Source organism: Cibotium barometz, chromosome 24, assembly GCF_041138505.1.
Source record: "Cibotium barometz isolate CiBa-2024 chromosome 24, ASM4113850v1, whole genome shotgun sequence".
Taxonomy (NCBI): Eukaryota; Viridiplantae; Streptophyta; class Polypodiopsida; order Cyatheales; family Cibotiaceae; genus Cibotium; species Cibotium barometz.
In genome coordinates this window covers 57,113,854-57,124,957 of record NC_141069.1, presented here as the reverse complement: position 1 = coordinate 57,124,957, position 11,104 = coordinate 57,113,854, and positions in this window count along the sequence as shown.

Sequence of the window (11,104 nt, the reverse complement as noted above, 5' to 3'; positions counted from 1 at the left end):
TTGCCAATGCCCTATCCTGCATCTTCTCATAATGTTCTAAGGCGCTCATCTTGTCCAGCTGAACCTCTTGCAAATGTAAGAGTCTCTCTTTGAACGCATCATTGGAATGCCCTAGTAACTTTTCTAACATCTTGACTGCAGGCAACTCTACCTTCACAGGCAACAAAGCTTCTTTCCCATACACTAAGTGAAAAGGTGTAAAACATGTGCTTGTCTTCACTGATGTGCAATAAGCCCATAAAGCACTAGGCAGCTCCAGATCCCAATTCTTGCCCTGATGCTCTGTCACCTTTGCAAGAATGTGTACAAGTTCACCATTGAATCTTTCATTCAAACCATTGCACTGCGGGTAATAAGGAGTAGTAAAATTATGCTTAATCCGCATTTTGGCACACAAGTATTCTAGCAAGTCAGCTCTAAAACCAGGCCCCTGATCAGAAAGAAGCTCCAAAGGCACCCCAAATTTGCAGCAGATGTCTTCATAATAATCCACTGCTGTCAAAATATAACTCTTCCCTCTGCTAGTAATGGGTAGCGGTCCCACTGCATCAATTCCCCACTTCTCAAAAATGTCAAAGGCCAAAATTGTCTTGCGCAACTCTGTCTTCAGAACTCGTTTCCCATATGCCTGGCACCTTTCGCATGAGCTACACCAGTGATGCACATCTTTTTGTATACTTGGCCATATGTAACCTTCCTGTAAAATTTTGTGCAATGTAATTTTAAATGCAAAGTGGCCACCGCATGCTCCTTCATGATTCTCCTCGAGCACTCTGTATAGCTCTTCCTTCCACGGTACTTAACACCAAATTAGCCCCTTGCATGTATAAGGTGTCACCAATGAGCTTGTATTTGCAAGCTCTGCGTACAAACCCATACTTCTTTGCCTTCTCAATAATCTTGGGGATGACTCCTGTCAACAAAAACTCCTCCTCCAATGTCAAACTTTCGCGACCTCGATAAAGTGGCAGATCGGCCTTTAACACATATAGCACGCCAATCATTCCCTGGGCTACTTCATGTGCTTCTGTATTAAGAGCGCTCCACATGCCGAATGCTCCATGCTTCAAACTTCTTCAACAAGCTCTTGATCTTGAAACACTTGTCCCTTAATGCAGGGTTTTTGCTCTTCCATACTCCCAGTACTTGCTTTACCACCAATAGAGAATCACCTCTTATGCATAGTCTCCTTACACCATGCTTAATGCAAATATGTAGCCCTGCCTCCAATGTTGAATACTCAGCTTCATTATTAGTATGAGCATCGACTTTGAACCCCTGCTTGCAAACTAGCTTTCCTTGTGGGTCATACAACACTATGCCACCAGAGGCCGCATCATGACTTTTCCTGTATGAACCATCAAAGAATAAAACATGTGCATTGCTGATCTCTCTCACATCTTCCGCCACTTTCTTGGCAGCATCTTCTTTGATTAGTTGAGGACTCTCCTTATATGTCAGCAAATCTGCGAGTGTTGCCCTTGTACTTTCTTCCACCAAGAATGAAAATTCAAACTCCTACAGCTCTATCACCCACTTCTTCACTGCATTTGACATGTTCACCCCATTAACAAGCTGAGGTAAGAAAGCATAGCTTGTCAAGAAAACAAATGGTCGTGGCAAAAGATAATGGCGAAAACGTTGACATGCGAAAACAACACTGACCATTACCAATTCCACTTCTGACAAGGCTCTTTCAGCCACTGTTTTCACTCTACTAGCACAATACACCGGTCTCATGAATTGACTTCCTTTTCCTTTTTGTAGTAACATAGCCCCAATAGCATCCTCTCCCACTGATGGATTCACATAAAAAACTTGCTCCCAATTAGGAGCTTGCATGGCCGACATTGTCCCTAAAACCTCTTTGACATTCTGAAATACTTCTTCACACTTGTCATCCCACTGCAAAGGATCATACTTGGCCACCCATTGTAAGGGATATAAAAGCTATGAGGACAAGGGAATAAATCTTGCCATGTACTTCACCTTCTGAATAAAAGTTGCCAACTGCTTTGTAGTATTTGGTGAAGGAAGAAGAACGATTGACTTAACCTTGTCTGGATCTGCCTCTATGTCATTTTCTGAGACTATGTGACCCAATAACTTCACTCTTGGTTGCGCCAAGTGACACTTCTTAGGGTTGAGTTGCCCTCCACACTCATCATAACGAGCCAAAGCTATCTGTAATTTCTATGTATGCCAAGTGCGGTTCTGTTTGCTCGATGGGCTGCCTTCTCAGAATGTCGTCATTTGGGGTTCACTGATTGCAGAATATGCACAAGGTCGTCACGTCGAAAGCAAGCATTGAACTGCTTTGAAGAGATGTAGCATGAGGGAATCCTTCCAAATGCAGTGACCTTCATATGCATCTTGAAAGCATGTGCCACGATCGGAGTAGCTGATAAGGGGAAACAAATCCATGACGAGATTACAAGGCAGGGGTTGCTGCAGAATGACATTGTGCTGGGCGGTGCTCTAGTGGACATGTATGCCAAGTGCGGTGCTGTTTCAAAGGCGTGACAAGTGCTCGACGGGTTGCCTTCTTGGGATGTTGTGTCTTGGAGGGCACTGATTACAGGATATGCACAAGAAGGTCATGCCTAGCAAGCACTGAACTGCTTTGAAGAGATGCAGCGTGAGGGCATCCTTCCACATGCAGTGACATGTGCTTGCGTGCTTAATGTGTGCAGTCACTGAGGTCTAGTAGAAGAGGGCCAAGCACTTTTTGTGAATATGAGCACCAAATATGGTGTGAATCCAGATCTAGAGTCTTCCACTTGCATGGTTGACCTTTTTGGGCGCGCAGGGCACCTAGAAAAGGCAGTAAGACTGATCAAGGAGACGCCATCTTCTAATTATTCCATAATCTGGGATACCCTCTTGGGTGCTTGCCGGAAATGGGCAGACAATGTGGGGAGATAGGCCTTTGAACGGGCAGTAAAGCTGGATAAAAGCAATGGGCCATGGCAAATATTTATGCAATAGCTGGCATGGGACAAAAGGCAGAAGACATCATTTGCTCGGTCATCATTTTGAGAAGCTGGCCCTTGCATATGTGCCCTTTTCAGTACAACTCAAGGAGAAACTGTTTATATCACAAAGAACATGCGGATGTGTTGTGATTGCCATGTTGCTACATCGCTTATATCGAAGATAGAGATGTGAACAATTGTTGTCAGAAATCATCTATAAAATCCTTCACAAAACTGTCAATGAATGGAGACAACACCTGGTTTGCATTCTTTTGAAAGTGGGCTGGTCCATTAGTGAGCCCATATGGCAAAATCTTATAACAAAAACAGCCCCATGGTGTAATAAAGGTGGTCTTTTTCTGATCCTCTTGGAGCGATCTTCAGCTGAAAATAGCCTGAGAATCCGTCACAAACACTATAGCACTCATGACCAGCCACAAAATCCAATATCTGATCAATGAAAGGAAGAGGATACGGGTCCTTTTTGGTGGCTGCATTTCCTGTTCTTGTTCTTGTGTTTATTCTTGAGATTGCTCTTGATCTTGAGTTTGTTCTTGGTTTTGCTCTTGTTATAAGCTTCAATTTCTTGACTAGCTTATAATTAAGAAAATTGTGGGTTGCCCCGTCATCCACTAATATCCGGACACGTTGCCCATTAATAATGCCATGCATACGGAACAATTCATGCGGGCCAAACGTGGGCTGCCACATAAAGGCACACACACTGCACTGATGTTGTGCTTCTGTGTGAAGGACCTCCATCATTGCATACTTTGATGAAGAATCGAGAGTCAGGCATTGCACCGCAGGCATTGCACCCTGTGCATGGCCTTCTCCTTCCCCTTCGTCGAACCATCTCTACCTTGCAGAAGGGGACATTCCCGCTTGGTATGCTGATCAACAACCGAAACAGAGCTTGTTCTTCTTGGCGCGCTCAAAATCAACAGTACTCAAGGTGCCTCGTGAAGCATCTGTGCTGACTTCTTAGGCTTCTTAGCCTCTTGAGGTTTTGGAGAAGATGTTCATCTCTTGTGGTTCCATGAACGAGAGGGAGATCAACTTCGCCAAGTGCTCGTAGGCAGGGGTGCTCTTAGCAGATGTTTCTTTTCCACCACGTTCTTGATCATCGTCAAACGTTTATGCATGAACGATGGCTTGCTCCATGGTCTTAGGATTTTGGGTGTTAACATGAAGATGAAAATCCTTGTCAAGACCGCAGATAAAGCCCCTCATCTTCTGAAACTCATCTAGACCTTCTAGCGTAAGTATGATTTCACGATAAGCTGCAATATACTGGCTGAGAGAATGGCCAGACATAAAACAGTTATCCCAAGCCTTCCAATTCTTGGCCTTCTCGTTTGGTAGGCAAGAACTCTGCCCTGAAGATGGATTGAAACTCATTCCAAGATTGGGGACGATCAGCTAGCGGAAAGGTCATCCACCACTTGTAGGCCTTACCCTTAAGTGAAAGACTGGTTTCCACAGTGGTGCTAGACTCAGATGTATGTCTGATGCGATGAATATCACTCCACTTATGTAAGAAGGTATGAACCGCATCCTTGTTGCATTCACGCTCTTCTCCCTTGAATTCGGGAATGGTGAAATTCTTCAAAAGTGCAGCAGAGCCGCAGCAGCTGAATCTTGTGAGGTCGGAACCGGACGAGAGGGTTCATTGATAACAGTTGGCGGTCGGGCAGCACCAGCTGAAGTTTCTGAGGGTGGAACCCCACGGAAAGACTCAGTGATGGGAACTGCCGGTTGGACTCCTTCAGTCTGTGATGCAATAAAAGCTTTGAGCAAATCCAACAGCCTAGTGCCATTCACATTCTAGTCACGGATGTTTTTCTCTAGTACCTCGGTGCGGATAAGCAAAGCCTTGAATGCACCCATGTCAACAAGATCATTATCTCCTAGATCAATACTGTAAGATTCTTCCCCCACCCCCTTTTTGATGTCTAGTATCTTCCCCTGTAATCAATCCCTCTTCAGAAATATAAAGACCCTGTTTCTAATTGATTTAGCCTAGAGAGAGAAAATTATTCTAGAGAGAGAATATTCAGATTATGAAAATTTTTGGATAAAAAAATAACTCATCTTATTAAAATAAGTTCCCCTGAAACAGAAATTCAAAAAGAATTTTCCAATGTGCAATTGGAATTAATTGGAAATGGGTATAAAGAACCTTAGTCTAAAGGTCTAGATTTTCAGAAATTTTTGGATTATGGTCCAATTAAGGTTCCTATGGGCCAATAGCATCAATCCATGTGTAGGGAGGAGATAAATCCAATTTGTAAAAGAAGATACCCAAAAATGAGTAAATGCTCACATAAGATGAAGAGTTGAAAATGTACATGGTTTATTAGTAAAAAAACTATGAGCAATAGAATTTTGACACATATGTAAGGAAGGAGAGTTCTTTAAAGAAGGTGCATATTTCACATAAGATGAAGAGTTGAAAATGTACAAGGTTTATTAGTAAAAAACTATGAGCAATAGAATTTTGACACATATGTAAGGAAGGAGAGTTCTTTAAAGAAGGTGCATATTTCACATAAGATGAAGAGTTGAAAATGTACAAGGTTTATTAGTAAAAAACTATGAGCAATAAAATTTTGACACATATGTAAGGAAGGAGAGTTCTTTAAAGAAGGTGCATAATTCACATAAGATGAAGAGTTGAAAATGTACATGGTTTATTAGTAAAAAAACTATGAGCAATAGAATTTTGACACATATGTAAGGAAGGAGAGTTCTTTAAAGAAGGTGCATATTTCACATAAGATGAAGAGTTGAAAATGTACAAGGTTTATTAGTAAAAAACTATGAGCAATAGAATTTTGACACATATGTAAGGAAGGAGAGTTCTTTAAAGAAGGTGCATAATTCACATAAGATGAAGAGTTGAAAATGTACAAGGTTTATTAGTAAAAAACTATGAGCAATAAAATTTTGACACATATGTAAGGAAGGAGAGTTCTTTAAAGAAGGTGTATAATTCACATAAGATGAAGAGTTGAAAATGTATAAGGTTTATTAGTAAAAAAACTATGAGCAATAGAATTTTGACACATATGAGAGTTCTTTAAAGGAGGTGCATATTTCACATGCTTGAATGAGTTTTAAACTCAAAAATAATGTGATATTTTTATCTCTCATCTCTCTTGTACCAAACCAAATCAAAATGAAACCAAATCGAATCAAAAAGTAACCAAACTAGATCTAAATCTAGTCCAAATTCAACCAAACTGACTTGGAAAATTCTAGAATCAGTTTGTTTGGTTAAGAGCTCAATTTTTCCTATAAATAGAAGCCTTTCCTTGTTGAAAAAAATATAGTGTCTTATGCTTTGTTACTCTACTCCACCTAAGCCAAAATATATAGTGTCTTATGCTTTGTTACTCTACTCCACCTAAGCCAAAATATATAGTGTCTTATGCTTTGTTACTCTACTCCACCTAAGCCAAAATATAGAGTGTCTTATGCATTGTTACTCTACTCTACCTAAGCCAAGAACTGTGAATTCTTTAATAATTCACTAGTTTTTGATACTTCTCTCTTTCTTCAATCCCCATTGGTGGCTCCATCAACATACTAAACCAATTGATTGGTTGGGGGCCTCTACCGTGAACAAAGAATCAAGCAAATTATAAGATAAGTATAGTGCATTTTGATCTTTTCTATAATTTCTCAATGTTTCTCTCTTCTCAACCCCTCTCAAGCTTGAGAAGCTTAATTGGTATGGTTTTTTAAATGCTATTGAGGTTAATTGGTGAATAGTAGTGAAGAGTTACATAATTTAATAAATGCTATTGAAGTTAATTTCCATTTATGTTTAAATTCTAATGGTTTTTATGTAATTTCTCTCTCTCACTCAAGAAATGGTCATACTCATGACCCATTCTCAATCCAAATGAAGCTTTTCATAAAGCTTTTCCTTAATTCAAGATTAAGCTATGCTTGAGGCCAAATTAATGGATTTTTTCTATGCTTTTAGTTTATGCATATTGATGATTCAATCCATTATATGGATTGATGATCCAATTAGAGACCATTCTAATTATTTCCTTAATGATAAGCTTTATCCCTTAGAAAAAATTGAGATTTATCAGTCATAGTAGCGGAGCTATGGTAAAACTTTTATAGAAATTACGCATAAAATAATTTCATTCAAAGCATAAAAAGAGGACTTCCTACCATATTCTAGGAACTATCATCCTAGATTAATTAAAAGAATTTTATTATGCATGGAGATGTGGATGTTTGCATGTAGATGTAGATGTATGGATGTGAGTGTGAATGTGGAGGTGGATGTATGCATGTAGAAGTAGATGTATAGATGAGGATGTAAATAGAGATGTGGATGGATGCATGTAGATGTAGATGTATAGATGTGGATGTGAATGGAGATGTAGATGTATGCATGTAGATGTAGAGGTATAGATGTGGATGTGGATGTATGCATGTAGATGTAGATGTGAATGGTGATGTGGATGTATGCCTGTAGAAGTAGATGCATAGATAAGAATGTAAATAGAGATGTGGATGTATGCATGTAGATGTAGATGTATAGATGTGGATGTGAATGTGGAGGTGGATGTATGCATGTAGATGTAGATGTATGGAGGAGAATGTGGATGTGGATGTATGCATAGAGATGTGGATGTATGCATGTAGATGTGAATGTACGCATATAGATGTGGATGTATGGATGTGAATGTGCATGTAGATGTAGATGTATAGATGTGGATGTGAATGTGGAGGTGGATGTATGCATGTAGATGTAGATGTATGGAGGAGAATGTGGATGTGGATGTATGCATAGAGATGTGGATGTATGCATGTAGATGTGAATGTACGCATATAGATGGATGTATGGATGTGAATGTGCATGTAGATGTGGATGTATGGATGTGGATGCATGAATGTGCATGTAGATGTGGATGTGAAAATAGATGTATGGATGTAGATGTGGATGTATAGATGTGAATGTGGATGTGGATGTGGATATATGTATGGATGTGAATATACGATATGTGATGTGAAGGAATCTGAAGTGATGAGATGGAAAATGATGTGATGGGATGAGTATACATATAACTGGAATGTGGAATAAGCAATGTGGATTGATGAGGGATAATGTGGAAAAATGAGAGTTAATATAGAAACTATATTTTGTGACTGTTTGTAAATGCTGTTTGTAAATGACTGTTTTATGTCAAGATTGCTGGGAAAGCATTGTGACTATCTTGTGATTAAGGTCGTGGAGACCTAACTGATAATGTTGCAACTGCTGACGGAGAGTCAATGAAGGACGTCTCGCGTAGCAAGGTCGGCCGAGGTCTTGACCAGCCTCGGTGCGATTAAAATGGTGAGCTTCCGGTACGGTGGATGAGGGGCCAAGGAAGCGGCCTATGAGTGAAGAGCTAGGTCACCTGCGAAGGATCCTAGAGGGTGCTGACCATACGGTGCTTGGGCTCTGGGTCGCCTAGGATACCCACGCGTGCGTCGAGGAAGATATTGGAACAGAGTTGGAGTTGTTTTCTGAAATCGGGCATGGATCTGGTTGATTGACCTTGCTGGTCTTCAATGGATGAGTCCATGGCTCCTTATATGGATCTGTTGGTTGATCTTGCTGATCTTCAACGAGAGTCCATCTTGATAAGTGATTATATTGCCGAGTATTATGGGCTAGGAATTAGGAAACGGCCCCTGAGTGGACAGGTGGTGAGCGTCCTAGTTGCCAATGATGCCATAGATACTCTGATAAAGGGATGATGGGAAAATTAAGAATCAACTGGATAAATTGGAAGATGGTGATCAGTGATACTATGGCTTTATTAAAGGATTGTTTTAAACTGGTTGAATCTGTGAAAAGGCAATTTCATATTGGGTGTGTGAGTGGTGTGACTAGTTTTATTTTTGCATGAACATCCGGCTAGAGGGCCGTGAAACTCTTTTCCTTGGTACCCGGGACAAAACCTAACCAAATTCTTAATTGGATCCCATCACTACAGTGGTTGGGCGGTTGGCTAACCCATGGGACTGGATGGGGTTAGGCTGGACTGATGGATCCGTAAATCGAGACTCAAGCTTTTGTTTTTACGATAGAAAAAAATAAATCCCGGACAGTAACTGTTCTATGGATAGGAATCAACGGCTGTGCCTCTTGAATGGGGAAAAAAGCGTTGATCCCAATGATCCAAGTGCAAGCTTCTTCCTTGAACTGACTAAGTATCTTATAGATGTAATTGGATCATCTCGATCAGAAATGATCTTGACTACGTTAGAGTAAAAAGTTATCCTGGTGGAATCGCCCGTGCTTTCCGATAAAGGAAGTTTTTCCGGGTTCGGTTTTGGAACAACTGACGGATTAGTCTCTTATCCGGATATCCGTGGGCGAGGCCCCGAGTGTGGGACCCCTGTCCCGCGCGAGAAGCGCTACTTCCGCCAGTACCCCGAATCCGTTGCTCGGTGGGAACAGGGATCTTACAAATATGATTGTCATCATCATGCATGCGTCGCAGGGACATCCTGTCGGCCATGGTGAATGCGTGTACGTACAAGAAAAACGAAAGAACTTGCCTATAATACCTCCAATACGTTTAGACGAGTCCCTTTGTAGCAGTCGCTCGCTGAAAACAAATTTGCCAAAAACACCAAACCAAGAGTACATCGGCTCCCAAACTCACATGCAACCGTCGTACGGCTATGCACGTGACATGCCTCGTAGAAATTCGTGTTTGTAACACAAATTTGCAAGCACGTTGCTTGAATCACCTTCGCGAAGAAGTAGAGTGAAATTCGATGTAGAAAAACTCCAAAAAAATCACATGCAACCGTCGTACGGCCGTGCACGTGACACACCCCTTAGAAATTCGTGTTCGGAACACAAATTGGCAAGCACGTTGCTACCATACATTTCTCTCTAAATAGCTCAAACTCTGCGCTACCTCTACTGTGCGTGTGTGTGTGTGTGTGTGAGAGAGAGAGAGAGAGAGAGAGAGAGAGAGAGAAAGAGACTGAGAGAGAGAGGATATGTTGCCTGACATGCGTAGATGCCTTAGGAAAACAACCCTAAATTATTAGAGGCACTTTTTAGATTTTATTTTCTTTATTAAAAAATATGATATATAAAAATTTCAACTTCGAAAGTTGCATTAAATGTGTAAAGGAGATTCCTTATTCTTCTAGTAAAAAATTTGCAAATATTGTGACTAATAATTGTTCACAATAAGCTAGAATTTTAGAAAATCTCCAAGATTGAATAGGATTTTTGGGAGCTTGAGTCAAAGGCGAGATTAAAATGGAACCTTGGAAAGGGTACTACAAAGTAGAGTATGGAGAGATTTGTAAAATTGTCATTATACAAGCACACAACAAGGACAATATGATGCCACTGTCCACTCGTACGCTCTCAAGTAGAGCTTAGTACTCTCTGTAGAAGGTATGGATGCTCGCTAACATAGGATTTCTCAACTATTGACAACTGTCTCTCTGTTGGTGTTGCATATGATGCATTTAGAGCATTCAAGGCAATGGCAGCTACGTTATTTTGACATAATGTAGTGCCACATATACAAACCAAACCAGCCACCTCCACCAATCTAGGGGATTACATTAGCCCTATCGACGTTGTGATTATGACCAATGTCAAATTCCCAATCTTGCAGTTTTATATTTTATTTTCTTTATATATATATATATATATATATATATATATATATATATATAGGTTGAAATTTGAACTTAGAAAGTTGCATTAAATTTGTAGTCAAGGAATCTATTGAAAATTTCTTAATTTTCTAGTAAACAATTTGCAAATATTGTGACTAATTCTTCACAATAAGCTAGAATTTTAGCAATACTCCAAGGCTAAATAAGACTTTTGGGAGTTCAAGTCAAAAGTAAGATTTTGAAAATCAAAACATAGAGTTTACATTCAATGTTGAATTCAAAGAAATGAATTGAATAAGATTGGAAAAGGTTGGAAGGAGTGTTTCTTGTAAGAATATGGAGCTGTGGAGGAGAGGGTACTACAAAGCAGAGTATGTAAAGAATTTTAAAATTTTGATTATGGCACTGTCCACCTGTACACTCTCAAGTAGAGCCTAGTACTCTAGGTAGAACGG